Here is a 25151-nt window from a genome sequence, read left to right on the forward strand (position 1 = left end):
TGGATGACTTCTAAATATAGATTCCATCTCAGCTGAACTCTAGGCTTATGTGTCCTTTTGCCTTTTGGCGATCTCTGCTTGATCTTCTACATGACGCATGAAACACAGTATGTTTTAAAACATACTATATGTGTATTTGACAACAAACTCCTGGGACTTCCCTGGCAGTCCAGTGGTTAGGACACTGCACTTCAGCTGCAGGGGGCATGGGTTTGATTCCTGGTTGAGGAACTAAAATCCTGCATGCCACATGGTGTGACCAAAACATAGGAAGAAAATATGTAAGTAAAACTTCTTCCCCTTCCTTCTTTCACTGATTCCTGTTAATGGGCCCACAGTCCTTTATTTCAGTGGTTCCCAAATGTTTTTGTTTGCACACTGCAACAGTATATAGTTTTGTGCATGTTATTTCCAAAATATGATACTTGTTAATAAATATTATATGTGTATGATAATATTCTTATAAAACTTAGGAAATAGAAATTTTACAAAGATTATGGAAGATTAAATTAATATTTAAAATTTTAATAGTAAAATTTTTGTTCTCTCTAAAAATTACTAATAATTTAATATGCTTCATTTTTTAAAATCCAGATTTAATACATTGTTATATAGAAATTTGAGTACCGTTTATTTTGATTGTTGATTTTAGTGTTTTAGTTGAAAAAGATATCCTACAAATACATGTGAATTCAAATAGAAGAAGTATATTTTAGCTATACTTGTGCTTAGTCACTCAGTCATGTCCAACTCTTTGTGGCCCCACGAACAGTAGCCCACCAGGCTCCTCTGTCCATGGGATTCTCCAGGCAAGAACGCTAGAGTGGGTTGCCATTTCCTTCTATATTTATGAACTCATAATTCTTGAATAGAATGATGGTTGTCAGGGACTGGGGAGGAAGGCACAGGAATTATTATTTAAAAGAGTACAGAGTTTCAGTTTTGCAGCATAAAAAGAGCCTGGAGGTGGATGATTGCACAACAGTGTCAATGTCCTGAATGCCCCTGCTGTGTACACTTAAAAAGGTAAATTTTATGTTTTTATGTTTTTACAACTAAAAACAATAATTTGCCATAAAAAGGAACACGTTTGAGTCAGTTCTAATGAGGTGGATGAACCTAGAACCTATTATACAGAGTGAAGTGAGTCAGAAAGAGAATGATCAGTACTGTGTTCTAACACATATATACGGAATCTAGAAAAATGGAACTGAAGAATTTACTTACAGGGCAACAGTGGAGAAACAGACATAGAGAACAGACTTATGGACATGGGGAGAGGGGAGGAGAGGGTGAGATGTATGAAAAGAGTAACATGGAAACTTACATTACCAAATGTAATGTAACTTGCTGTATGGCTCAGGAAACTCACACAGGGGCTCTATATCAACCTCGAGGGGTGGGGTGGGGAGGGAGATGGGAGGGAGTTTCAAAGGGAGGAGATGTATATATACTTATGGCTGATTCACATTGAGGTTTGACAGAAAACAGCAAAATTCTATAAAGCAATTATCCTTCAATAAAAAATAAATAAATTTCTTAAAAAAAATACTTAACTGAGAACCAATCATATAATAAGCACATAATAAAAGTTATTGTTATTTCTGTACCACTATCCTTGGTAATCATTTCCACAAGCCCATTCATACTTCTCAGTGTCCTAATTTTAATTCAGTAATTGATCACCCTACCCATTGGTTCAATAATTGATCACATAGTTCCTTATACATACTAGGCACTTAGAAAACAATTATTGAATAAATGATGTGACAGCAATGGATTACAGTTGCTTCTTTTTTCTTTTTACTTTAGGGACCTAATTCTATGACCATGGGCATGGCTTGTGATTAAATATTTAATCCATTTTGATTTGATACTTTAAATGTACTAGTGACATTCTGCATGGATACATACTCATGGCAGAAGTTTATATTTAAGGCAATTAAGCGCATAAAGCACAGATAGGCTTTTTACTCCAGAAATTGTTACTTCATACTGTTTATTGGTCATTTTAAGTTTTATTTTGTGCCTTTAAAAAACATGTCTGATAAAATTGTGCCAAATTAACATGATTGCCTTGGATAAGAGTAGCTTTCAGATGATTTTAAAATATATCTTATGAAAGAGTGATTGAGAAGCTATCTTTTAAAGTAGGTTAGATATGGAAAATGTGCGTTCCCTATAAGAAAAGGGAACGCTTAAGTCTTAATCTTCCGCAGCTAAGACTCCCCGTTTTACTTGCCTGCGTAACAGCATTTGACTCTTCTAATCTCATTTGACAAAGTACCTGCCTGTTCTTTCCTGAGCAGCTGTCTAGCTCAGCAGCCGCGTTCCAGTAAAATGTAATCTCACTTCCCACATCACTCCTGGCTTCACTGTCTGCTCTCCTTTCTCCTCCCTTTCGCCGGGAATCAGCGGATGTGGATGACGTCATTTTTTCCTTCGGCCGTCTGGCTGGTGTTAAATGTCGCCCTGCCCGAAGTCAAGAGTGACGAGCCTGCTTCTTTAGCGGTTTTTGCTCCTATTTCAATCGGTGGAACTTTTGAATGAACAAAAAATTTGAATCATGGAAATTTAGTTAAAAGCAAACAAAAATCAACCCAGGGGTCAGAGTTGAATGAATTAGAAGTTCCTGTAACCTGAGATCATAAACCAGTGGCTCATGGAAACAGTGATTGGTACCATCTTGTGAGGTTTTTCAAAATGCTACTAGTTGGCCACAATGGAAGTAGGATGTTAATGCCATAAGTTTTTATCAAAGAGATGTTACATGAGCTCACTTAATCATCTAAGCCCTGTCTTAAACATTAAAAAAAAAAAACCTATCATTTTAAGGTTTTTCTATACTTACAGCTGAGAAACAATATATACAATATATAGACACATAAAGCCTTCAAAAATGTACTTGCATTTTCAGATATAAAATTTATTTATAAATAAATAATAAATAATATTATGTATTTTAGTACTGTATAAATATACATATGGGGCTTCCCAGGTGGTACTAGTAGTAAAGAACCTGCCTCCCAGGGCAGGTAGACATAAGAGACCCTGGTTCACTCCCTGGGTCGGGAAGATCCCTTGCAGAAGGACATGGCAGCCCACTCCAGTATTCTTGCCTAGAGAATCCCATGGACAGAGGAGCCTGGTGGGCTTTGGTCCATGGGGTCACAAGGAGTAGAACATGACTGAAGTGACTTAGCACCCTTGTAATGCTATATAAGTATATAATTTATAAGCTATATAAAATTGATAACATAAAAATTTATAAAATCTACTACCCCGTGTAGCTGGTACATTTCAAAGACTTCTTCGCTTTCTCAGGATATAAATTGCTCTACTGGAAAATGAGCATTGTTCACAGTTCTTAGAGAGGACCTATGTATCCATCTCCTTGGTTTGCTCCTTGGCAGGGAATGGACTGTGTCTGGAAGTGAGTGTGTGTGCGTGTGCGTGAGTGTGCATGTGTGTGTGTTAGTCGCTCAGTTGTATTCAGCTCTTCGTGACCCCATGGACTGTAACCCACCAGGCTCCTTTGTCCATGGGATTCTCCAGGCAAGAATACTGGAATGGGTTGCCATTTCCTTCTCCAGGAAGTGAGTGAAAGGGTGGGAATGACTCCTTCAAAGGAGGCTGGACAACCTTTACCTGATGTAGCTACTAACCTAGATCTTAAGAATGAAATGCCACATGTGTTACACTTCTGTTTCATATTATCCCAGCATTTACTTAACATTTCTACCTGGAGATACCACAGATGTCTTTAACTTTTTAACAGTTTGGTCAAAACCAGCCTTACTCATTGGCTAAGCCTGTGCCTCTGTCCTCGTGTGAGATAGCTCCCCATTCAGTTAGTTGCTCCAGTCAGAAACCAGGGATCTTGTTTGCTGCCTCAATCGCTCACTGCTCTCCTGCACCCTTATTGAGCAATCCTATCCATTCATCTCCGAAATATATCCCAAGCTCATCTTCTTCTCCCATTTCCATTGCCATAGCTTCCCCATTTCTTATCCTTCTCCATCCATTCTTTTAAAAATACAAGTCCCATTCTGTCTGTACCCTGTTTGAAGCCTTTCACTGCTTTCTGTTGCACTAGGAAGTGAAAACGACAAAGCAAAATGCAGATCCTTTGTTTGGCTCTGAATATTTGGTTCCTACCTAGGAGCGTCACTTCATTTCACTCCCTCCTGTCCTGGCATACTCTGCTCAAGCTCCACTGGTCTCTTTTAGGGTCTGTAGTATGCCGAGCTCTTTCTTGCCTCAGAACCTTTGCACATGCTGTTCTTTTAGCTAGAGTTTCCCCTCCCACTTTGACCTTCAGTTTTTAGCTTAAATTGCTAATTCCTCCAAGAAGCCATCTTCTCCTCTCGAGTTGAATTCAGTCCCTGTTACTTATTTCTCATAGTACCATATCTTTTCCTTCTAGTATCTAATGTTTATAATCATATGCTTAGCTGTTTAATTTTTTAATCCCTCTCCCCCATCAGACCATAAGTCCATGAGAAAAAGGTCTATTTGGTGTATCACCATATCCCTGATCCCTAACATTGTCTGGCATGTAATAGAGGCTTAATATATTGCATAAGTGGCCAAGTGAATGTCTTCAATAAAAAGAGGATAATAATAACCTCACATTGCTAACATTTCCCCCTTAGAGTTAGAGGTAGAAAGTTGATGGCTCTCTTGAATTAAAGGCATTCAGTAGCTGGTGCTACTGCTTCTGTATGCTCTTAGAGTTTCATGTGATTATGAATATCCGGGTATTTCTATTCAAAGAGAGACTACCACTTATGCTTATTTCATGGTTCCTGACACTTGGTTAACAATTTAATTTTAAATCACTACTGAGATTTGCCTCGAATGGAAAAAATAATTTTATCCAGGTTGTTTAAAATGTATGAGCCTTACTGTACTGCGTAGAACAGCAAAAATAATTTGCTGCTTTGGTTGTGAAATAAAAATTTATTTCTCTGCATGTGTTATTTCTTCCCCCTACCTCGTGTAAGTAACAGATCCAGTATTATCTCCATAATAAGATTTTGATTGAATGGTAGGTAAGGCTCTAGCCTAAGCCATATTAAAACGTACTTTTCCAGAGTATGCTTCGTTTCAGGGCTAAAGGGGATGCAAATGGGAAGTGACATGATGGATTTGACTGCAGCAACTTCTTACTTGGTGATTTGGCAGAACTAGAGCGTGTCTTCCACTCCCTGTGGGTTTCTGCCACTTGAGGGGCTGTGTGGAGGAGTGCCTGTCTCCTTGATCAGCCGGGAGGTAGTGGTTGAATTTTCTCTAGATGTCTTTTCTAGATCCATTGGCTGAGTATGCTTGGAATATGATTGCTTACTGTTTTCTTCTTAATTAAAAAAAAATCGTTGTAACATATGGAAGGCTTTTCATAATTGCACTTCTGCTAATTTGAAAATGCTGTTACAAAGCACTTTCTGTTGTTTGCTAGGAGTCTTACTAAAAACTCAGGCTGGGAACTGAGTTTAGGGATGGTGGTGTCCCTGTGTAGCCCTGAGGGACGTGGAAAACAACGCAGTCTCACACTGTCGTGAGGAGCAGGCTAGTGTTAGTCCAAGTCAGTGCGTGGTGACCTGGGTACAAAATACTCTGTTAAACCCTGTGTGGAATGCACAGAGGTTGAACTAATCCTCCTTTAGTGAGAAATAAGTATACATGGAATAATAAAAGCCAACGATTTATCCCTGGGGCTGTTCTGTCTTTTAAGGTACATCTGCATACATGCCGCGTTTTGGGGCCTTGAAGCGATCCTATGAAGTAGGTGGGGAGTGTGTGTGACTCATAGGGTTCTGCCTAGTTTACTGATGGCAAAACTGAGCTTCAGATGATTTACGACATGTTCGTGGGTATATAGGTGGTAAGTGGCAGGACCAGCACACAAAGCCGTGTCTTAGGCTCTAAGCTCCCAGCCTAAAATTCCATAGAACAGGCCTATAGGAGTTCAAAGAAGGGGAACATGTTCATATGCCCGGGCACCCTGCACAGACCCCGTCCTCCTTGCTCTCACAGGTTTGGAAGAGACCTCAAAGCCTCCGTCTAGACCCTGACCCCTTCCTCTCTTGCTCTACCAGTTCTGTCCTCTTTTGGTGTTTCTATAGTTCTGACCAGAGGGGGTGACAGGATGAGATGGTTGCATGGCATCACTGACTCAATGGACGTGAGTTTAGGCAAGCTCCGGGAGATGGTGAAGGACAGGGAAACCTGGCGTGCTGCAGTCCATGGGGTCGCAAAGAGTCAGACACGACCGAGCGACTGAACAACAGTAATGGTTCTGCCCTTTCCACTGGTTCTCTCCTGTCTGTCTTCTCCAAGTTTTTCTCTTGATCCAGCTTCCCCTTCCTGTCACCATCCTCTGCCTCCCTTCTTCCCCCAACTGCGAGAGCATGTCCGAAATCTCCTGTGTGAATGCCATTCACCCTTCAGCCTGAAAGTTCCTTATCAGTAAGATCTCCAGCGGTGTCTGCGTCCTCGTCTCGGCCCTTCCTCTCTTTGGTCTGCCTGGAGACTGCCTCAGTGGGCCAGCCGCCGTTTTCTGAGGGTCTCCTCTTGCGGTTTGAACTCAGGGCGCCTGCTGCAGCTCTGTCTTCCAGTGCCCTTCCTCTCCTCTACCCCTTAAGTATTGACACTGAAGGTCTGGGTATCAAGTTGTCCTCTGAGGCATAAGAACCGAGTTATCCACAGCCATCTCTTCACGTCCAGCGGCTGCCCCTATCAACCAAAAGATGACCATCTCTAGCATCTCCAGTTCCTGTGCTCTCCTGGGGTTCCGATCTCCACATATCATACCACACGATGCCCAGAATGGAGCAGAAATTCTTTCCATCTATTATGGAATCCTTCCCCCGTTTCCCCAAAATAGCAGCCTTGGTGGCATCTTTATTTGGGGTTATCCGGAAACCCTGATACTCTTTTCTTAGAATTATTTATTATGGCCTCGTAATTAGCCTCCCCTTTCAGTCTCGCCCCACTCCAGACAGTCTTCCATTCTGCTTCTAGAGTTACTTTCCTCTCAATTTGGTCTGATTATATCACTCTCCTGATGAAAGGTCCCTGACTCCTATTTGTCTTCCCTACAGGGCAGGAGCCAGTTCCTTTCAAGTGTCCAGCAACTGGGCCTTGAATGCAGTAGACACTCAAAAATATTTGTTGAGTGAATAAATTTGGTTCCAATCTCGTCTGTCGATTTTCTCTCTCTGTAACTTGTCCCTGTGCTGTTGTGTATCCGACTTCTCACCATTTCCCAAACGTCTCCACTTCTTGACTATTTCCTGCTTTTGTTGGCTTTATTATTCTGTCCCACTTATTACATTTCAACTCAATCAAACCTGTTTTCTCTTGGGCATCTTGTAAGTTATTTTTCTGTTCTGAAGAAAGCATCCTTTGTCTTTTTCTTTTATTGTCTTTGTTGATTTCAATCAACTCTCATTGCATCTCTTCCTTTTCTGTTCTTTGTCTACTTCTGTTGTTAATTTTTGTATTTCTGATTCTAAGTGTTTTTAATTCTCCAAGTGCTTGTGTGAGAATATTTAATTCAGTTTGGAATGTTGTGTTATGGTTTTCTTCTGTTTCATGATTTTTGGTGGGGAGAATTTTCAGCAGCTGTTTGATTTTGTGCTGATATTTTTCTGTTCCCGGGCATTTCATGAATGTTTCCTGGTTCAGGAGCGCTCGTTTCTGTCAGAGGTGCAGTTTCTTTAAGGGTCGATGGTGGTGCTGGTGGATGGAGAGGATCTGGGGTGTGCAGTATCCTCAATTTCTCCTTCTAAGATCCTTCACCATCCTGGCACCACTCCTTGCTTTACTTCTTTCTCTTCTAGAAGCACTAATTTTCTGGGTCCTGGGTCTTTCTCACCTTTAAGCCCTTTCTTGACATGTAGCAAGTGCTGAGAACTACCAGGTTTCAGGCCTGAGTGTGGTGTGTGGGCTGTTAGTGCAGGACTGTCCTTCCCTTTCTGGGGGGTGATTCTGCTTGAACTTCATCTCTGTGTCCCTTTTCTCCTGTTCACAGGGCTTCCCTGCTCTTCACACGCCCTGGATTGTAGCAGCAGCAGGAGCTGAGTTGGAAGTCGGTGTTTATTTCTCCACTCACAGGTAGTTTGAAGCTTGTGGTATTCCCTGTTCCTAATAATGCTGAATGGTTTGGATCTTATGATGATATTTGCCCTCTTATTGATTCTGTGGTCTTTCGAGAAGGATGTTAGCGTGATTTGAGTCCATGCAGCTGTTATTGTCCTCCAAACCTGAAGGTTCCTGCTAGGAAAGTTTTATTCTCCCCAGTTTTAGATAAGAAAACTAAGAAAAGCGAAATTACTTAGCCAAGGTTGCATGGATACCATGTACTGGAAGAAAAGGAGACCTGGCTCTTTTGCTTCTATCAGAAAGCATTTAATCCCCTGTTGCGAAGCCTATTTATGCAATTTTTCTTAATAAATTTTGAGTGCTATAGGGAAGTGAAAGTCCTCTAAAAATGTTTAATGTTTCTTTAAAATAAATTTCAGGTTTGGTTGTGGGTGTGATGGTATGTAAATATGTACAAACTGGAAGTTTGTGTGACTTTCTCTTTTTACAATGAAACGAATCTTTTTCTATGATTTTCTCTCAGTGTGTGTTGTTAAAGATCAACAAAGAATATCATCCAATTCATGACCCTGATGTCAGTTGTTTTATGGTTAGAAAAGAACAGCATGGTTCTATTTCATGAAAGAAGGCTCAGGAAGTACTGCTGTCTGTCCCTGCAACAGTGTCTGGTTCCTTTTCCTGCAAGGAGGAGGATGGAGATGTTTGTGTCTTCAGTCCCAGTGTTTCTCCTGAGCTTTGGTTTGGGGATTTGAAGACAAAGAGTGTCAGATATTTTTAAGGAAGAGTAAAAATTACCTGGCTTGTTTCATGTTCTTCCTATACAAGTAGCATCTACTCATGCTATATCTGAAAAATAAAAAAGTACAAAGAAAGAAAAAAATCACCTAAAATCTTACTATCCAGAATTAACTTTACTTTTCTGGTATTGTTTGCCCTGCTGTTTTTTTTTTTTTCTATTATGTATTTTTTTAAAAACAAAACATTGTGCATGCTAGTTTGTAGCCTACTTTTTTGAGGTACCAATAAAATGTGAACATTTTCCCAATAAATCATCTATGACCTGACGTTTACTAGCTGTACATGTATTTTCTTACATAGATGTGCCACACTTTACCTAATTGGTGTGCTATTGTTGATTTAGGTTGTTTTAGGTCTTTTTTGATCTTTATAGCATTATAGTGAATGTTTTGGCAAAAATATCTTTGTATATATTTCTGATATATAAGGAGTTACTGATTCTCCTGTAAGATTGTCATTTTTCGGTTTGAAGAAATAGGTAAATGTACAGAACCTTTTTATGTCTATTGCCTTTCCTTCAACTTTTCAACCTTTGTTTTGTGTTTGAGTTTAGGGAACTCCCTACAGGCTCATTCCTTGACTCTGTTTTTCTTCCTCTGGACTCACTTTTGCATCAAATACTTCTGTTTTCTACAACTTCAGGTGCCATCTTTATGCTGTTGATACCCAGATGCTGACCTGTTAGCAAATTTATAAGTAAATCTTCAAATGCTATTATGAAGTCTCCAACTAGATGCCTGATTCATAATCTCACAGCAGCATACCCAAGCCCTGAACATGCAGGATCCTTTCCACTATCTCCCACCAGGAGAGTTGTGAGCTGTAGAGCCCCACTATCTACCTGCCTATTGGACATTTTACTAAGGTTGCCGATAAGACATTTCAAGCACAGAATAATAACCATAGCTGCTAATCTTTTACTGAGATTATTGTTTACCATGCTAAGTGTTTCACTTTATACGCATCAGTTTTTTTATCGCAACCGTCACGAAGTTGGTACATAATTCCTGTTTTACAGATGATGAACAAAGAAGCACAGAAGCTTGCAGAGAAGCCAGTAAATCTTACTGTGCTCTTTACAGATATGCTGTGTGGTTTACAAAGTGGAATTCTTGATGCTTCACCCTACAGTATCTTCCAAAAGTATTTCTTATCTTGGTAAATGGTGCGCTACCTACCAAGGAGCTCATGCTAGCAAATCAAGAGACATCCTTGGTACCTCTTTGTCCCTCATTTGTCAGTATATCCCCTGTTGATCATGCCTTCCAGATATGCCTTGATTAATGCCTCTGTTCTGCACACTATTGCACGCCTCCCTGCCACCCCTTCCCAAAGCAGACCTCCATTGTCTCCTGGGCCTCTGCTCCTACCCCTCAGGACCAGTCCTCACACACGGATGGCCTCTTCCTCCCCTGTTCATGGCCTCCCATTGTACTTAGAATGAGTAGAAGTCACTGCTCTGATTTAGAAGGGGTTGCTCCTCTTCCCAGCCTCACTCTCACCTCTCTTGACTGAGCCAGACCTTCTCGTCCTTAGGGCTTCTGCACCTGCTTGTCCTTCTGCCGGAAATACTCCTCAGCTCCCTTCTTCACCTGAGCAACTCCTGCTCCTCCTCCTAGTTTCGTTTTAAATGTTCTTCAGTGGAGCCAAAGCCTTCTCAGATCCCTTGATAAAAATGATGAGTCCCCCTTATATTCTCACACTCCCGCTCCTCACCCTCACAATGCTGAACACAGTTTATACCCTCATAGTCTTAGACTCGCTTATAATATAATTTTAGACTCTGAGGGATTATCTATCTGCTATCTTCCTCCTTGTGCCACTCCACCTATCAATGCCCTGAGAAGACTGGGCTGTTTTTGTTCCCTTTTGAACCTGAGTACAAATCCTGGCAGATAGGAGACATTCTTCAAATATTTGAATAAAAAAAGAAGCATATTGGAGCTTCCCTGGTGGCTCAGGTGGTAACGAGTCTGCCTGCAGTGCAGGAGACCCAGGGTTTGACCCCTGGGTCGGGAAGGTCCCCTGGAGAATTCCATGGACAGAGGAGCCTGGTGGGCCGTAGTCCATGGGGTCTCAAAGGGTCGGCCATAACTGAGCGACTAACACTTCACTTCAAGCATATTGAGCTCTGGCCACCCCTGAAGTGAGATGAGCTGGGTGTCTCTCCCTCCAGGGGTGTGGGTGTGTATTTGTTCCTCTTGTTTGTCCAGGGGGAGCCCAGGGACTTAAGGCCCAGGACATACATTTAGACCAACAAGGGGAAGGGAGGGGTGGCCTCAGGGAGTGAAAGACGGTCCATAATGGAGGAGGCAGAACTGAAGGAGGGTGAAAGAGCCTCAGCTCTGCTTCCATCCCAGTGGGAGAGCCCCTTTTGATCCCCCACAGGGGTTGAAGGATTGAATTAGACCCAGTTTTTAAAGTTTTTATTTGGTAAGTCATCTACTCTGTCAATACCGTAAAGCCAAACTTAGCAACAGTTACTATGGTTTTTTTTTCTTCTTCTTCTTCTTCCTGCTTCTCTCAACTAGAGGAATATCTGTGTTTAATTTTCTGTGGCATAAAATTTCAGTAACCGTGAGTGTGTCATGTCTGCTTACAAGGGCTTTCTGTGGGAGCAGAAAGAAGATTGCAAGGGGCCCTTCATGGTTGATAACTGCGGAGGAGGTGGCATTCAGCGAAGCCCTCTCAAAAACCATAGTATGTCCTCTGGCCATCAAGTCTGTCCTTCAGAGCATCTGTGTGGAGATCTTTTAAGGCTCCCAGTAGTCTCGGTTTTGAAGATAGTTGTTCTTTCTGATCACACACTCTTCCTGCCTAAAGCAGTGAAACCACAGAACTATGTTGATTTAGATTCTAAATCTCTGTAACAGTGACAGTACCCTCAGAGGCGCCAGCGCCAAATGGAGACAATTTCTGTATTCCTGTTTGACTGCATTTCCCTCATCAGACTACAGATACTGGTGGCAGCAGCCGTCCTACACGTGTGCTTATCATTGTGTAATTTCGTCTCCTGAAATGCTGGACTCTGAGCAGGAAGAAATGTGTTTTCTCATACTTCTGTGCCTGTGTGTTTATCCTTTGGATCCTTAAGAATATCTGAGACTGAGGAGTGGTGTTCCATTGAAACTACAGTTAACTGTATGAGCTACTACACCAAAAACGTTCCCTGGGCACTTGAGAGGTTGCAAAGGCTGAGTTCTTGATTATGCTGGAAATAACTCCTGCATTGGAAAGCTACCATCCATTTTTAGAAAATTGTTGCCCAAAAGATGTAGAGCCTGGAATACTGTCACTTCATTTCTCTTTTTTAAATGTGGGATTAATGTTAGTCATTTACAACTGGGATTGGCAAAGTTTACAGAAGGGGCAGATAGTATATATTAAGGATTTCGTGAGCCATGCAGTCTGTTGCCAACCACTCTGCTGTCGACGTGGGAAAGCAGCCGTAGATACTACACAGATACATGGGCATGGCCGTAGGTCAATCAAACTTTCATTGCAAAATAAGCAGAGGGCAAGATTTGACCCATGGGCCATAGTCTGCTGCTATAATTAGCATAATTGCCCAAATCAAAGAGAAGGAAATGGCAACCCACTCCAGTATTCTTGCCTGGAGAATCTTGTGGACAGAGGATCCTGGTGGGCTGCTGTCCATGGGGTTGCATGGAGTTGGACACGACTGAAGCGACTTAGCATGCATGCATGCATTGGAGAGGGAAATGGCAACCCACTCCAGTATTGCCTGGAGAATCCCGGAGACAGAGGAGCCTGGTGGGCTGCTGTCTATGGGGTCGCACAGAGTCGGACACGACTGAAACGACTTAGCAGCAGCAGCAGCCCAAATCAAAACAGTTAAAGCAGGAGAAATAATTTGAGTGAAACAAAAAATAAGAGCTTTTTTGCTCTCATATGATCAGTGCCTAAACTCAGACTTTCGGGAGGAGCTCAAGGGTCTTTGTTAAACAACTATGACCAAGTTAGATGCCATCAGTATCATAGATACCAACATTGGTTACTTGATCAAGGCCGTTTGAGTAAAACTAAATTTGTATGTCCAGAGATCATAATTCCTACTTACTCCTTATGGTTAATGCTAATACTGTAGACTGGCTTTCAGATCAGATCAGATCAGATCAGTCACTCAGTCGTGTCCAACTCTTTGCGACCCCAGGAATCGCAGCATGCCAGGCCTCCCTGTCCATCACCAACTCCCGGAGTTCACTGAGACTCACATCCATCGAGTCGGTGATGCCATCCAGCCATCTCATCCTCTGCCTTTAGTCAGCATGAATTAGACGCCTGCTATTTGTTCCCTTCCTGACTTGAAGAGTTCATGGCATATCTCTATCTTAGAATAATTTTGGATCTTTACTAAAATAATATGAGTTTTTGGTAAGCAGTACATCCTGTGTGATTACCATGTGTGATCATGGCCCCTGATGTGATCAGTATGAGGGAGCACTATTTTCTCTGTAACCCCTGAGCATTTCTGATGTGGACTGTGGGCAGAATCTGTAGAAGGTAGCAAATATTAGAGAACATTGAAATCACTGTATAAGAGGAGACATTACCACTGGTGAGCTGTGCAAAAATAGGTTTCAGAAATTCTTTTGAAAAAGTAGAAATGGATGACAAATTGAGTTGGTTGGTGATTTGCTTTTGTGAAGAAACTTCTTCCAGAAGACATGAGAATCTCAGACATTGATAACTAAATTTGATAAGGGTAAAGGTTTGTTAATAATTCAGTGGTTTACAGGAATTTTAGATCTGGTCCAACCCTTTCCATTTCACAGTTGGGGAAATTGAGGCTATCTGAGTAATATCACCATACTCATTTTCATATTTGATGTATTGTCTACATGCTATATATTCTGAAGAGACAAATTCTGAGTTAGCAAATCAAAAGTGGATATAGCAGTGCTATGTTTTTTATGTGCATTTTTATTTCATCCATCATTGTAGTGGAGGTGGGCCTGACAGTTGCCGTCATTTAGCAAATAGAAATACAGGACTCCGAGTTAAATTTGAACTTCAGACAAACAAGGGATCATTTTTTAATATAAAAGTAGAGTATTATTACTCAGTGCTCTGTGGTGACCTAAACAGGAAGGAAATCCAAAAAAGAGGGGATATATATATATCCCTATATATATATATAAATCCAAAAAAGAGGGGATATATATATATCCATATATATATATACATATATATAGGGCTTCCCTGATGGCTCAGGTGGTAAAGTGTCTGCCTGCAATGCGGGAGACCTGGGTTCGATCCTTGGCTTGGGAAGATCCCCTGGAGAAGGAAATAGCAACCCACTTCAGTACTCTTGTCTGGAAAATCCCGTGGACGGAGGAGCCTGGTAGGCTACAGACCATGGGGTCACAAAAAGTCAGACACGACTGAGCGACTTCACACACACACACACACATGTATTTTTTTTATTCACTTTGCTGTACAATAGAAACTGACTTAACAATGTAAAGTGACCATAAGCCAGTGAAAATTAATTTTAAAAAGGTGTCATATTAGGATATCCATGGTGGCACAGTGTATAAGAATCTGCCTGCCAACGCAGGGGACATGGGTTCAATCCCTAGTCAAAGAAGATTCCATATGCTGCAGAGCAGCTAAGCCTATGGACCAAAACCAAGGCCCCCACACTCTAGGGCCCTCCAGCCACATCTGCTGAGCCTGTGTGCCACAACTACTGAAGCCTGAGTGCCTAGAGTTCGTGCTCCACAACAAGAGAAGCCTCTATAATGAGAAGCCCGCACACCGCAGTGAAGAGTAGCCCCCACTCGCCGCAACTAGAGAAAGCCCTTCCAAACAATGAAGACCCAGTGAAGCCAAAAAAAAAAAAGAACACGGTCTTTTTTCTTTTAAAGTGTAATATTAAATGCAATATTTGAGATACACTAAATGATTAATTGTTTCAAATTTAACTAGATGTCCTATATTTTATTTGGCAACTCTGAGAGCACACAAGATGAAAATTGAGAAAGGCTAGCTGTGATGGCTACCAGAATTGGCCAGTTTGCGAATCCTAGCACCGACCTCCGGAGAAGGCAATGGCACCCCACTCCAGTACTCTTGCCTGGAAAATCCCATGGATGGAGGAGCCTGGTGGGCTGTGGTCCATGGGGTCGCTAAGAGTCGGACTCGACTGGGCGACTTCACTTTCACTTTTCAGTTTCATGCATTGGAGAAGGAAATGGCAACCCACTCCAGTGTTCTTGCCTGGAGAATCCCAGGGACAGGGGAGCCTGGTGGGAGGCCGTTTATGGGGTCGCACAGAGTTGGACACTACTGAAGTGACTTAGCAGCAGCAGCACAGCACCGACCTCGGGAGCTTATTAAAAGATTCTAGTTTCCAGGCCCATACCAGAGTCTGAATCAGTAGGACTGGGATGTGGTTCAAGTATTAATACTGCTAACAGTGTCCCCAGGTGATTTTGCGGAGCTTTGGGGGCTGCTGTTTTGTACTGTTCACTCACTGGTGTTCTCTGGAACGTAAGTCTTCAGGGAGGTAGCTCTGTCTATGGTCTTGACACCGTTACCCTCCGCTGGCTGAAACTCTGTAAGGGCTTTGCTCCATTTACTGGGTGGTTGCTACTGTGGAGGTTGTCTTGAGGCTTACTTACCAAATTACTCAGGCCCTCACCTTCATTTCCTTCATTCACAGTGTGATATCAGGGCCTGGGTTTAGGGGAAAAGTGGGGACAGATTTGATAAAACGAACTCATTTGGAGAAGGGAGATAACAGAGGAAGGGGTCAGCCTAAAATCCTGTAGAGCTTCCTTTCAAACACCCTGTTCTCACTAAATTCCTCTGTTTTCCCACTTGTCAGTGTTTCCTTCTAAATGATAGAACTTCAGTTAAAAATGACATCTGTGGAAGTCATCTGGCCTAAAATCCTTGGAATGAATCCATTCAAGTTTTGGAGTTCACATCATCCTGTGGTTTGACCTTGATGTCTGTGATTTCTCTGCTACAAGAGGCGGCAATCAGGATCTGGGATAAACAGTTGAGAAGTGGAGCTCCTTGATTCGGTGGGCCACACTGCCAGTTACATAGTTCTGTGGACCTTGGGAACCTTTTCTCTTTGGCAGAAAAGCTGTACGGCCCTGTGATGTTTTAGAGGGAAAAAAAAAAGTAAAAAGCCGGTGTTTAGAGAAAGCAGCATAGCCTCTTAGGGGAAAGATCCCTCTCACGGATAGGAGGTGTCAAACTGTAAGAGGAAATATGAACTTAGAACCTAACTCTAACTAGGACGTGAAGGTTTTGCTAACAGGGTGATAGCCTGAGTGAGGGTTTTAGCCTCAAGCTTTGCTTTTTCGTGAATTGACCAGTTCTTTAACTGAGATACTGTGTAATGTTCTTTACCTTAACAAAGGAATAAGAAACGGACAGTTTCAGTCATGCTTTTGTTAAGTAAGTTCATAAGCAGCAGTTCAGATGGTCTTCCTTGGGCCATCCTAAAACTCAGGGGTTGGCAGGGTTGACTGGCACTTTTTAGGGATGTCATGGACAAAATGGCCATGGCATTTGAGGCCATCTGAGGAGTGCACTGGGTCATTCATGCAGAACCAAAGGCCACAGGAAGAGCTGAACCAAAAGGAACATGTTCCCCTAACCCAGATTTTAAAAGACTTGGGCACAGTACAAGTGGGCACTTGGTATGCACAGCTATCATTTGAAGATAAAATTAATGCAAAAGAATTTATCCAAGTGATTTATTAAAGTATATTTTGAACAAGAATGTGCTTATTTAAAACATTGCTTTGACATGCTTATTTAATTTGAAACTTGGCCCCATGACAGCACACCACCCTAGCCTGTTGTTCTTTCAGGGTACATCTGACTCTTGGAGATTAGACTGGGATATTAGAATAGAACCACGCCTGGAAAGCACACAGAGTCTCTCTCTCCCCTGTCCTCTTTCTTTGAGTTGTATTTTGTGATAGTTGTAAGGTTAGCCTAATAGGTTTAAATAAATAAATAAAATAAACGGAGCCCAGATGTCCACTGAGCTTCCTTGAGTTGAGCCTTAAGATTGGAGAGCCAGATGTTTAGCTTACAAAGTATAATCAATTTGCCTTAAGAATTTAATGTTTCTTATCTCTAATGTTGTGACTTTTATATGAACATTGTTTTGGATGGCCAAGCTTCAGTGGATTTTGTAAGAATAGATTCTCAATTTTGATCATGTGAATTATACCATCATTTAAAATCCTAAACCATCTTCCTTCTGTCGTCTGGTTTTAGGCATCTTCTTTCAGCCATCAAGTTGATATGTACACAAGACACTCAGACTTTTCCTAAAGGCCTAAATTTTTGCATTATTATGCAAAATAAGTCATATAGTATATTCTGTGACCAAATATGATAACATTTGTGTTATCCATATATAACATAAATAATATTTATGTTATCCATATTTTATACTTAACCAGCTTTATTATGGTTTTTTTCAGGTAAGAATTAATGAAAAATGAGTGGATATACCTCGTGTTACTACTGAAAGAAATATATTAATGATCTCTTCAGACATTCTAGGATGGAATGTAGTCTATTAGTAATTACAAATCTTCATTATTATTGATTTTATATATTTGTATATTACTTGCAGTTTAGAAGTTTTATATCCATTGCCTTCCATGATACTTAGCAACATTCCAGGGTTGTTTTGAGTGAGGTGGGCACCACTCCTTATTTCCAGCTTATAGATTAATAAAATGAGGTTCAGAAAAAATCCAGAGACCCATAGCTACGAAGTAGTGGGAGGAGATGAAAGTTCTAGCTTTTTTTTTTTTTTTTAAAGACTTTTCTCTTGGAATGTTTCAAACATGTACAAAATAAACAGAATAGTATGGTGGATCCCCATGTACGCATCACCCAACCTCAACAATGATCAATATACTGCCATCTTATATCATCTATACCTTTACCAGCTCTTACCCCCACATGCTAGTGGTTTTCATAGTTTTTAAAGTAAGGTCTACATACACTGCTCTGCTGAGTCGCTTCAGTCGTGTCGGACTCTGCGCGACCCCATAGACGGTAGCCCACCAGGCTCCCCCGTCCCTGGGATTCTCCAGGCAAGAATGCTGGAGTGGGTTGCCATTTCCTTCTTCAATGCATGAAAGTAAGAAGTGAAAGTGAGGTCGCTCAGTCGTGTCTGACTCTTCGAGACCCCATGGACTGCAGCCCACCAGGCTCCTCCATCCATGGGATTTTCCAGGCAAGAGTACTGGAGTGGGGTGCCATCGCCTTCTCCAGTTTACCAACTTAGTCATTTGCTTTTAAGGCATGCATCCTCACCCCTTAGCCCTCAACCAATTTCTCCTAATGTATTTGCTTACATGTTCTTGGCACCCTCTTGCTCAAACTCCATTTGAGGTTGTGCTGATTTTTTAAGGTCAAGTACTGATAATTGTAAGATCCAGAAAGTCATTTACTTGTCTCGTCATTTTTAATTAGATTACTTAATGGTTCAGTTTTGCTAATTAAGTAGAAGAGAAATGATCAAAATAGTGGTTCCATTACTATATGCAGATCTTGCTTTTCATTTCATTTTATTTAAAAGAATTCAGTGAAGATTCAAAAGTAGAATTAGATCCAAATGTGTTTTTCTTCTGTAGGGAATTTTCTTTGAATTCTTTAATTCAATTATCTCTATTTTAGGTTAGAAAAGAACAACACAGACCAAAAAAAAAAAAAAGGCAGAATGATTCGTTTAGCTTTTAAGGAGGAAATGTGTAAGAATTTATATAAGGAAATTTCATAAGTAGAACAGTGAACTCAAGGAAGAACTAATTTATAGGTGCCTCTGGCTCCTTTGACTGGCAGTGGTTTCTTTCTCAAAGAAAGCTTATACACTGATGTTGCTGAATGACTTGTAGTTTCTTAAAATGATTGGAAAGAAGAGAGCCTGAAAAGTAAAAATAACTTTGGCTTTATTCCCTCTGCTGTTTAAGTTTGAGTCAATACTGGATGACTTGTTTCCCCAGATTAAACTTTTGAAGTAATCTTAGCAGCCATTGATGGTCATTGCTGAGATCCCATTCATTCATTAGGAGACGTACAATGGTAATCTAACATTTTTCTTCAGTTACTAGCTGGAATAAATTACTAGTTCCTGTAAAGAGAAACTGTTCTGTGTCAAGGTACAGCTTGTAATAGAAAAGCAGGATAAATGCTGACCCTTCCCCTTTATTTACCAGTTTCAAAATGAATTAGTTAGGTATCCTCCTCTAAAGGTGACCAGTGCTTTTTTTTAAAGATCATAATGAACTTTGGAATTTAAATGCATTGATATATTTCAATCCATTTGCAGTAATTATTTCATTTGATGATCAAACTGTCTGATTTTTGTCTAGGGGAGCCTCCTCCAGTTGGCTTCTGAGCTGTATGTATATGATATACGTAAGTGTCCATGCGTGTGTGCATCAATATGTCATCTATTTTTCTATCTTTCTGTTTACTTATGATATGGTTCTACTAGTCTTTGATAGCAAGATGTTCCTATCTCATTGTATTTTTTGTTCCCAGACCTGAAATTAGCCATTTCTCCAAGGAGCTCTGGTTCCTTTTAATAGAAATTGTATTTCAGGACACAATATAAACAGTCATGGTGGTGATTGCTACTTGGTTTGTCATTATTTACAGATCTTTTCGGAGGATAAACTTAGAAATTTTTATCTTTACGTAAACTGCTTCATGAGTTTGTACCAATACTTCTAATTCACATTGAAGATTATGAAAAAATGATGATTGGTGGAAAATAATGGGGTGAATAAACAAGACTGTAAGATCATGTAAAAGGCACTAAGGAAATGATTAATGAAATTATGGAAAATAGAACTGCAAAGGGAACTTAAAATAGGCATGGTCTGTTTCTCTACCTACTCCTTTGCCTGTTCATAAAAGCTAAGTTTCAAGCTGTCTGAGTAGAGAAGAGGTTCAGGAAGGTGAAGCTCAAATATTAGTCACTGGCTTTGGCAGGACAGAAATGACTGGAGGCCTCAATGTGAAGTGATTCGTGTGAACTAAAGAGATCAGAAAACAGATGGCAGCAGTTCAAACAGAAAATTTTGTATTGAGCAAATTTCAACTTTAGTTGACCCTCCTGCAACTGTTTTCTCAGTTTGAACTTTTTCTTGGAGAAAGGCTTTTATCTCTAGCAATGAGAAATTTGGTATGGGAAAGCAGGGCAAAGTTAGTTGCCAACAAGCCCCTCACACACATGGTGGTTCTGGATTTTCCTTTTTGGACAAAAGCGCGCTAGTTTATCATTTTTATCAGATTTCTCCTACTGATCTTAACTTTAATATTGTTTAATATTGTTGCTGCCGTTATTATTTAATGAGAGACAATGTGTAGGACGTTTTGATTAGTGTTTTGTACTTAATATTTAGTATAATATTTAATATTATACTGGGTGGAGGCAAGAAGCCTGGGCTCTAGTGTCCCCAGTTCAGTCTGGAAGGCATATGTATTCATGTACACAATCAATATCTAAAACAAAACTTTGCCTGTATGCAAGGTATCATAATAGAGATGCAAACTTGAGTCAGTTTATTTACTCCATAGGAGGATTCAAAAACTGTGCATACGTGTTTAAAATGCCAGTCTTGAAAGTTTAGAATGCCAGTCTTGAAAGTATGTGTTTTCAAATTGAATATCTGCAGTAAATGAAATAAATATCCCCAGCTGTTTGAGCATTAAATTTTCTTTAATGCATGTTGCAAAAGAGAATTGTTTTTGATGGGAAAAAAATGCAAATGTTATCAGCTTTTAAGGTTAGTATCAAAATGTTAGCAAAACTCCATTTCAGTATTAGTATTCAGAATCTGTCTCCAAGGGGAGCATTTCATGAATCAAGGTACATAAATGAAGTGTCATTGTGTTTCGTTAAACTTAATATTCATTTTCAAAGGGGAAACGTTAACATTTTGAAGTAGACAGCAGTGAAATGCAGTGTTTTAAGGATGGGTTTCTTTTTAATGTTTCAACAAAAAATAGCTTAATAGCCTCCTCTCTAGGGCTATGGGATCCAATGGATTAAAGACGGAAGAGGTTGGCCTTCATTAAAATTAGAACTTCTAAGGGCTTCCCTTAGAAGGGAAAAAGCTAAGGGTGGCACAGTGGTAAAGAATCCGCCTGCCAATGCAGGAGATGTTGGTTCAATCCCTGGGTCAGGAAGATCCCCAGGAGAAGGAAATGGCAACCCACTCCAACATTCTTGTCTGGGAAATCCCACGGACAGAGGAGCCTAGTGGGCTACAAAAGAGGAGCATGGGGTCACAAAAAAAAAAAAAAGCTACTTAGGGAGTAAACAATAGCCACAGCTCTGTGGAAGACAATGCCAAGAGGATGAGCAGACAAATCACAGATTAGGAGAAAATATGTGCAAGATAAATTATTGTTACCCAAAATATGCAAAGAATTCTTTAAAAACTCAATAGTAAGAAAGCAAGCAACTTGATTAACAAAGGAGCCAAAGACCTTAACAGATACCTCCATCAAAGAAGATAAATATACTTCACATTGGTATGTCCTCAGGGGAATGCAAATTAAAACAATGAGATACCTGTTTACACCTACTAGAAGGGCCAAAATCCAAAACATTGATAACACCAAACATTGCTGAGAATGTAGAACAACAGAAACTCTAATTCATTGATGGTGGAAATGCAAAAATGGTTATCTGCCACTTTGGAGGACAGATTGGCAATTTCTTATAAAAGTAAACATACTCTTAACATACAATCCAGCAATCACACTCCTTAGTATTTACCCAAAGGACTTGAAAACATATGTTTACACAAAAGCCTGCATTGGTATGTTTGTTGCAGCTTTGTTCATAATTGCCAACACTTGGAAGCAACCAAGCTGTCCTTCAGTAGGTGAATAGATAAATAAACTGGTCTATCCAGACCATGCAGTATCACTCAGCACTAAAAAAGAAATGAGCTATCAAGTCATGAAAAGACACAGAAGAATCTTAGATGCATATTGTTAAGCAAAAGAAGCCAATTTGAAAAGGCTACATAGCGTATGATTCTAACTATATGACATTCTGGAAAAAGCAAAATTATGAAGACAGTAAAAAGATCAATAGTTGTCAAGGTTTGGAAAATGAAGAGGGTTGAACAGGTAGACACAAAGGATTTTTAGAGTGATGAAAATACTCTGTAAGATACTATAATGAAAATAGATAACTTCTAGTCATTAGTTCGGAGAAGGCAATGGCACCCCACTCCAGTACTCTTGCCTAGAGAATCCCATGGATGGAGGACCCTGGTAGGCTGCAGTCCATGGGATCACGAAGAGTCACACATGACTGAGCAACTTCACTTTCACTTTTCACTTTCCACTTTCATGCATTGGAGAAGGAAATGGCAACCCACTCCAGTGTTCTTGCCTGGAGAATCCCAAGGATGGGGGAGCCTGGTGGGCTGACGTCTATGGGGTCGCTAAAAATCGGACTTGACTTAGCAGCTTCACTTTCACTTTTCACTTTCATGCATTGGAGAAGGCAATGGCACCCCACTCCAGTACTCTTGCCTGGAAAATCCCATGGACGGAGGAGCCCGGTAGGCTGCAGTCCATGGGGTCGCGAAGAGTCGGACATGACTAAATGACTTCACTTTCACTTTTCACTTTCATGCATTGGAGAAGGAAATGGCAACCCACTCCAGTGTTCTTGCCTGGAGAATCCCAGGGACAGGGGAGCCTGGTGGGCTGCCGTCTATGGGGTCTCACAGAGTCCGACATGACTGAAGTGACTTAGCAGCAGCAGCAGCAGTCATTAGTTATATAGTATAGCTATGTTAGTATAGCTCAGGGGACTCTACTAAGTGCCCTGTGGTGACCTAAATGGGTGTGTGTGCACAGCTGTGTCCTATTCTTTGTGGCCCCATGGACTGGAGCCTGCCAGGCTCCTTTGTCCATGGAATTTTCCAGGCAAGAATACTGGAGTGGGTTGCTATTTCCTATTCCAGACCTACCTAAAGGGGAAGGAAATCCAAAAAAAAAAAAAAAAAAAAGGAGATATATGTGTACTTATAGCTGATTCAAGGGGCTTCCCTGGTAGCTCAGCAGTAAAGAATCTGCCTATAATGCAGGAGACTAGGGTTTGATCCCTGCGTCTAGAAGATCCCCTGGAGAAGGAAATGACATCCCACTCCAGTATTCTTGTCTGGGACATCCCATGGACAGAGGAGCCTGGTGGGCTACAGTCCATGGGGTTGCAAGAGTTGGACGTGACTTAGCAACCAACAATATAGCTAGTTCACTTTGCTGTACATTAAAAACTAACACAATGTTTTAAAGTGACTATACTCAAATAAAAATTAATTTTGCAGAAAGATACTATAATGGTGGATGAATGTCAAATGTTTGCCCAAACCTGTGGAATGAACAGCAACAAGAATGAATCGTAATTTAAACTATGGACTTCACGTGATTTTGGAGTGTCAGTGTAGGTTCATCACTTGTAGCAATGGTACCAGTTTGGAGGAGGTATTGATAATGAGGGAGGCTGTGCCTTTGTGGCTGTAGGGGCTAATACAGAAAATCTCTGTATTTTTCCCTCAATTTTGTTGTGAACCTAAAACTGCTCAAAAAAAAAAACTGTCTTGATTTTTTAAAGGTCTTAGAAAAAGTGGTACAAAGAAATTAGAATTCTTGAGTTTCTGCATCTCTCACTGTTTCTTGGGATTAATAAATTGGAAAAATATAAAATAGAAGTTAGATAGTCAAATACCACTGAGATTCGGAGTTGGAGAAAGGACCTCCACATCCCATATAATACTCAGCATAACCAACACCTGGAACTTAATTATCCCTTGTTTCATTAGTGGTTCAAAACTCAGTGTTTTGTAGATATAGTTGCAGATTTATACTGGAAGTGGGTACATTTTTTTACCCAGATTTGTTTCCTAACCTTTTCTTTTTTAAAAGCTGGACCGTATCTGTTCTGAAATGAGAGCTAGTTCTATAATGGGTTTCTCCAAATACCCAGGTGTTACTGTGATCCTGGACGAAAGGACACAGAGAGTAGTCTGTCAGAGTCAGAAGGAGCTTTGCTGTTATCCGGTTGCCTCACGTCTTCAGTTTATAAATAAAGAAACCAAGCTCAGTGATACTGCTCAGTGACTTGCAAAAGGTGGCGCACTTTGAAGTAGCAGAACTGTGACTAGGAACCCAGACATCCAGCTCCTCGTCACTGTGTTTTCAGCTGTATTGGGATGCTTTCTCTCTCTGACCGAGGGACTCCCACATCTCGGTTAGAAAGCTTAAGGGCCTTGCAGAGATACTGAGATAGATATGTGTATGTATTCATCATTCAGAAGAGACAGAAAATTCTCAGTATCTTCTTAAATGATGATGATGAATGTAAACTTGGCTTCAGGATATTAGGAAGCCTCTGACGTTGTAGCTTTTACCTCTTTTGCTGGCCAGAGTCACACTAAGTCACGTTCAGAACTAAAAAGGGGGGCCTGTGACGTGGTAACGTGGTGTTCAGGGAGCTCTCCAGTGCAGCTGTGGCCCCTCCTTTCATTATGACTCACAGTGCGGCTGTGCATGGGACACGGTTCTTGCATTTACCTAACTCATGGATGCCAGTTGCTTTGTTCAGTAATATCTTCCAGTATTATTGAGTTTTTGAAATTAACTAGGGAAAGTAAAATCTATAAACATGAAAGAAAGTAAATTAAGTCTTTGAAATTACATGGTCGAAAGCATCTTCCTGTCATATAAATGTCTAAACTGATCATCACATCAACTCTGTGGGTTTATTAGACATCATCTCCTTTTGAGACCTTGTAGCAATTCACAAATGTTGATGAATGAGTACTGACCATACTCCTCCTTGCATGTCTTGTGAATTCTGTAAGGATATTGGCAACAGTTTTGGCTCAGAGTAATAAGGGCACATTTCACAGGTAAACTTCTTCCATCGATTCCATGGGAAACAGGACTAATTATATGTAATTGTCAAACTGCGTGACTTTGAACTATATGGAATATGAGGATTCTTTAAACACACAGAATCTCATGCCTTTCAACATGGTAATAATTGTGTTTTAACGTATTCGATCTGCAGGCAGTACTTGCTCATAGGTGCATTTGCAAGCTCCACCTCCCCACCCCGCACCTTTATAATAGCATAACCTCCAAGGGGTTCCTGGGCCTTAGGTTGGAAACCACTGATGTAGACTTCCAGGGAGTGT

General features: G+C 40.7%; 1 protein-coding gene across 47 annotated transcripts in view; it reads left to right on the forward strand.

Annotated features, from left to right (window-relative positions):
- The window catches only part of OSBPL6 (oxysterol binding protein like 6), a 217547-nt gene that overhangs the window by 53939 nt on the left and 138457 nt on the right, over positions 1-25151 (forward strand). For 31 of the 47 annotated variants that reach the window (XR_015148130.1, XR_015148150.1, XR_015148141.1 and 28 more), the window contains one exon: positions 8036-8118. The exons of 11 other annotated variants lie outside the window; for them this stretch is intronic. The gene's annotated coding sequence lies outside the window, so the exon portion shown is untranslated. Of the gene's footprint in view, positions 1-42; positions 282-8035; positions 8119-19289; positions 19336-25151 lie in introns of those variants that run through there. 5 more of the 47 variants (XM_086359649.1, XM_086359694.1, XM_086359666.1 and 2 more) reach the window with 3 other exon arrangements.

Source organism: Bos grunniens, chromosome 2, assembly GCF_055505025.1.
Source record: "Bos grunniens cultivar Pamir isolate PY7600 chromosome 2, Bosgru_T2T1.0, whole genome shotgun sequence".
Taxonomy (NCBI): domain Eukaryota; kingdom Metazoa; phylum Chordata; class Mammalia; order Artiodactyla; family Bovidae; genus Bos; species Bos grunniens.